Source organism: Schistocerca cancellata, chromosome 8 (genome assembly GCF_023864275.1).
Source record: "Schistocerca cancellata isolate TAMUIC-IGC-003103 chromosome 8, iqSchCanc2.1, whole genome shotgun sequence".
Classification (NCBI taxonomy): Eukaryota; Metazoa; Arthropoda; class Insecta; order Orthoptera; family Acrididae; genus Schistocerca; species Schistocerca cancellata.
Window position 1 is genome coordinate 177,816,050 of NC_064633.1, and position 6,000 is coordinate 177,822,049.

Below are 6,000 nucleotides of genomic sequence, written 5' to 3' on the forward strand. Positions count from 1 at the left end.
AACCTCTGAGCTAACGACACACTGGCGGCCAGAGGCGGACTATAGTCACTGCGATGTTGCCTGAGCCTCAAAACGCAACCTTAAACACACAAACAGAGGAGGTGGAGATTACTGTTTTAACGTCCCGTCGACAACGATGTCATTAGAGACGGAGCACAAGCTCGGATTAGGGAAGGATGGGGAAGGATATCGGCCGTGCCCTTCCTAAGGAACCATCCCGGCATTTGCCTGAAGCGATTTAGGGAAATCATTGAAAACCTAAATCAGGATGGCCGGGCGCGGGATTGCACCGTCGTCCTCCCGAATGCACACACAAACAGGTGTTACTTATGTGAAGAACGCCGTTCTTGGAGTCCAGAAATTAAATATACTTTCTAATTGTGTCATCTTGCAGTGGATTATATCGTACGAGTCTTCGATGTGGAAAACGAATGTCAAGTGAATTTAGCGAGGTAACGCCGACCTACACCCGGAAGTAAATGCACTATCAGAGTGTTGACAAATACTTGCTACGACGCTGCCATTTCTCGGCTCTCTGACGAGGCAGCTCTTCAGCGAAATGCTTGCCGTGATTCTCCGATACGGTTCTTCAGAGTGGAGACGCGCGCGCACGTTTGGTTTTTATGCGGCGTTCTCCCCTGATGGTTTCTGACGTCGCCTTGTGAGCTATGTATACATATGAGACATTCAATTATCATTAATCCAGAATGATACAAGTTTCAGCTTCCGGCGTGGAAGAAGGCTGTTGACGCCGACATTATATCATTTCAACGTAGGGAAAGCAAAACGGATCATTCAATGTTTCTCATTCAACATAAAGCATGTGAGATAAATTTCCGTAACGTTCATAATCATCTAAAAATACAAACGAAGTAAAAATACAACGGAAGCTTATTCGAATTGAATATAATGTAAGATACCAAACGCTTTGCACCCCTCGATGTCGAATTTGTCCACTTGCAATCGTTTGCAGCATGCACATAGAATGTCATGATTACCACGAGAATGAAGAAATATGTTGGTAAGGATGGAAGCAAGAAGAGACGCAGTCAACAAATATTCTATTCCTCATGGCATTCATTTCATTTGACACGTAAGAAGAGGTAAAGCGGGAATTTACTTTCGTTAACACGAAAGATACGCCGCACATATTGATAACGAGGAAGTCTGCGTCTTCATACGTTTCCTCCTTGAAATCTGTATGCTCTATTATATACTAAGTAGCCCGATCATTGTTTCAGTAATGTTACCCTCTTGTTTGACCCTGTAACGATGAACAGATTCCAAATGCATGTCTCTGCGTGAAAGTAGCTGTTCGAACCCTTCCTGGGTTGTTTTTTTGTGTTTTATTGCTTGGAATTCCTGAAGCAGACCACTGTGCCTTCCCCCCTCGTGGGTTAGGTCTCAAAACTAAACCGCTTTGTATCCAATGGCATAATTTATTCATACTGCATCAGCATAAGACTCTTGCGAGTGAGAGAATGACAATAACAATCGTAACAAGAACAAGCAAATAATGAATGATGTTTATTCCAACGCAGAACGAGAATGGCTTTAAATATAAAAATCTATATCTATATCCATATCTATTGATCTTTGAGTTGGCACAATGCAAATATATTCTTAGCATTTAGTTACTGAATTTAGTTCTGGATGTTTGAAGAGAAAAGGAAAAGTCGGTACTTCTCGCTAGTGTAATATAATGTGAACCAGCAACTACCCTTTCCTTAGATCATGACTCAAGCAGGTCCTCAAGTAGGCACTGCTGCCTTCTGTTCCCTGACATTGCTCTGATGACGGTTAATGCAGATAGTTCCGATTATGAAATACAAAACGTATTGCAGATTAGTTCCTAGGATAGTAACATTAAATTTGCGTTGTAGACGGCACATGAACGTGACGGCTATCCATATTACTCATCAATATAAAAAGACAATATTTTGGGAATTTAGCAGGATTACTCAAAATGAATTCTGAAATTGGGTGACTGACCGCACAGGTGCTAAACGTCGTCAAGAGTATACGATGTCCTAATCGCATTAGGAATATGAAGATCGTCTTCGACAGCTCGCAACTTTCACATTGCTATCTCCACCCTACTCCAGACAGCTCTCGGTGGAGTTGCACTACGTTGCCGATGTTATGGAAGGCCTTCAAACCGACAACAGACCACATATTGAAAAATACAAGCGAATTCTCTTGCAGCGTAAGCTTATTGTAACTAATCTAAAAATTATTGGAGAGGAACATTCAAAAAAAGTAAAATGTTACACACTGTTGACGTCAAACGGACATTATCTATGTCCTGTCTTGTGTCCTACTCAACTATAAGTGTACTATGAAAACGATTATATATAATGGATTATAAGGTAATGCATTGATACCAGATGGCGGGGGCCGGCCGATGTGGCCGTGCGGTTCTAGGCGCTTCAGTCTGGAACCGCGTGACCGCTACGATCGCAGGTTCGAATCCTGCCTCGGGCATGGATGTGTGTGATGTCCATAGGTTAGTTAGGTTTAAGTAGTTCTAAGTTCTAGGGGACTGATGACCTTGGAAGTTAAGTCCCATAGTGCTCAGAGCCATTTGAACCATTTGAACTATTTAACACAAAATGACATTAAAAATTTAAGTTATTCACGAGCAGCTAGTTGAGAATATGTATGAACATTAAATGACACGACGAACCGTCTTGTTCTGCATATGGATTCAAACCCAGCTCATGCAGACTAAGTAAAGATTTAGTGACTGACGGAAACTAACAGTCATTCCTGATTAGGCATACAGAGAGTGATATACCTCGATTTTAGACAGTATCAGTTAGCAAATATCAACTTTAAATTGCATAACGCAAACATTTTTAACAGACGCGAATTCCTACCCAGCATCTATTGTCCCTGTTAACGAACTACGAGAGACGTTAAATATTGCTTCTTCACAAGTAACTTACTTGAAATGCCGTGAGGTAAAGCTGTGTGTTGGACACGGATTCGAACCCGGAACCTAATCGGATTGCTATCGACGCACAGTCAAATGTGACATATCGGAATTTCGCGGCAGTAACTAGATGTTTTAACTGAAATGACGAGACGAAACATTGATTTTTTTCCTTCCCAGGACTCCAACCCGGCACCTATCGCTGTTATATTCTAGAGAAAACTAACGTTAAATATGGGTTTGTTGCACCAGCAGTGACATGTGAGCATGTTTGAACTGAAATAATATGACGAAGAGTTCAGCGCTCACTGGGAATAGAGCCCCACACATATCGTTGTTGACTACACACAAAGAGACGTCAGCTACCGAATTTTTCTCCACCAGCTGCTCAGAATAGCATCTTGAACTTACAGTCATCTCGCAAATAGTTCTGTGTCTCACTGGGAGTTAAAAATGTCAGATATCGTTAGTGTTGACAGCGAATGAAAATACATTAAAAATCAAAATTATTATCCACCAGCAGATAGGTGTTCGCATGCTAGAGCTTGATAATACATAATTAAATCTTTAGTGCCGGGCCAGGATTCGATCCCATTCACGCATAATATGTGAAGGTGTTGAGGAATCTGCAGTTTTGAACAAACAACAAATTGTAGCCGAGCTGTATTGCCACGAAGGGATCAAATTCCGCGTTAAGGGCGGTCTGAGTTGCATTCCCAGTTCAGAACCAATTTTATCGACATACAGAAGCTCAAATAAAAGATGGAATAAGTGTCCTGTGACCATACATAGCGTTTGTGTCGTCACTTGAAATAAATAACTAGTATAAGAAAGGTTACTGGTGATAGAGCTTCTACATGTCGCCACTCCAGACTTTATTGTGGTTCAACCTACCGTCTACTTGGTAAAGAAGGAATATCATCTTTAATGTGAATTTTCAGACCACGCAGCCATTATATCTCCTTCACTTGGTGTAGTCAGGAGAGAATGGAATCTGTCTCTCCCTATCTAAAATCATTGACAGAAGTGGGAATCGAACCCAGACCATAGGTATAACAACAACCATCCGTCCAACAGACCACGAAATCCTCTTCTCTGCGAGTCATTTTTCTATCGTAACGCAGTTGCGCCACACTGGATGAGAATTCTGACACACAGGCTCCCTGTAGTAATTTGCAGCATGTTCAGTAAATTCATTTACTTGGTTGACCGAATCACCATGAACTAGTTGCCTCGGCTACCCAGTGCATACATTCGACTATTTTGTAATCACAGAAATAAAATCACGTTACTGCCACCTACACACAACTGCCAACATTGTAGGATGCAGAAGTTTAAATAGGAAGTGTTCCTTTCCACTTGAGCTATTCTATTGCGCTATCTGTTACTAGAAAACGTCGTTCAGTCCAAAAGAAAAGCTGTAACTGTTTGTCTCTCATATGCATAATCTCACAGTGCTGTGGAATCCAAAAGTTCTGGAGGAATAGTTGCCGAGCTCTGGAGCTGTTGTAGCTACGTGTCAGCTTGTAGCATAGATAAGATGTCGCGAGTTCGAATACATTCAGTGCTACATTTTTTAAAACGCAATTCTGCTCTCTGCTGAAGTTATCAATCTAATGGAACTTTGAACATAATTCCCTTCACTTCTCAACCCAAAGTAGTCGCATGTGGAAAAAGGACTAACTACTGTGACATTTTGTTCTATTCAGGTTTAATAGACAGCAGGCAGCAGATGCATCTCGAAGATGTGCAGGGAGAGCGCATCGTGCCATAATATGTCAGAAAAGTATTTTCTACATTAGCCGTCGTGTGGTAGCGATATTTTATTCTTCTTCAAACTTTGATTGACAGCTTTAACTCAGAACAAATTTTCTACATGCATGTAATCAATAAACTGCATGTGCATTGTCAGACTGTCATAGGTAACATCAGAGAATTCGCATATATCGTTGATGATTAATTTCTCTCTCATGTTTACTATTGTTTTAACAACACTAAAGGAAACCTTACGAAAATTGTGCACTGTATTATAAGAACTGAAATAAAACTAACCATGATAACCTTACGACGAAAGTATCTGTACACAAGCATGCCTCTATCGACACGAATTAGTAAAATACTACTCACTTAGATTTTGATTGGGTCTGTGTTTAATTGGTATGCTGTGTCATACTCAAGAGGTATGCAAATGTGGCATTTCATAAATATAGTTACGTATTCCTAGAAACCCAAAATTCGCTTGTCAGCAGCGGAAAGAGGCGTTACCTGTTGTGCAGCATTGTAAGTTTTTCAACATTGCACTATGAGCTGAAAGCATTTTCTTGCGACTTCCTTATTGATGTTTGATCTGACTGCTTGTAGCTCTTTCACAGAATGGATAAAAACGTTTCAGTCAGTGAGACTGGAACTGCAAACCGTAACAGACGCTGTTTCACAGGTCAGCACGTTACCACAGAGCTGGCGAGGAGGTATGGGTCTCTGCTTCCTATTACGACGGCAATAGTAACTAGAACTCGTAAACCGCTATTTAAAGGTCGGGATTAGTTGCGAGTTCCACCTGCAACGACTTTCCTGGGCTGAAAACCGTAAATTTTCAATCTTTTGTTACCCTTCAAGCTATAATAACTCAGATTATTCAATGGAAATGACAGGTAAAATCAAGTGAACTTTGAGGCTTAATTCCGTGCACACCAGGAAGTAACTCGTCGATCACAGAGTTGCCAAACATACGTTGCCTTGTTGCCAAATCTCAGTTACAGTACCAGCAGGAAGGAGACGAACCGATGTGATCCTACAGCGGTCTGGGAAGTGACCATAGCTGGTGTCTCCAAGTCGCGGCTGCTACGGCCTGGAATACGTAATGCGTCTGATTCGCTTTCTGTAACTAGGTTTAGGGACTGGAGCGTAGTTACTAATAATACTCAGAACTGACTGCAAACTGAGCATCATCAATCAGTAACTCTCATTGTTGTTTTTATATTTCTTTCGTAAGTGCACTCAAAACTAAGAAAGTCATTCACAGGCGTTTTCGTGCCTCGCTGATAGTCGAGCACAACATACAAATA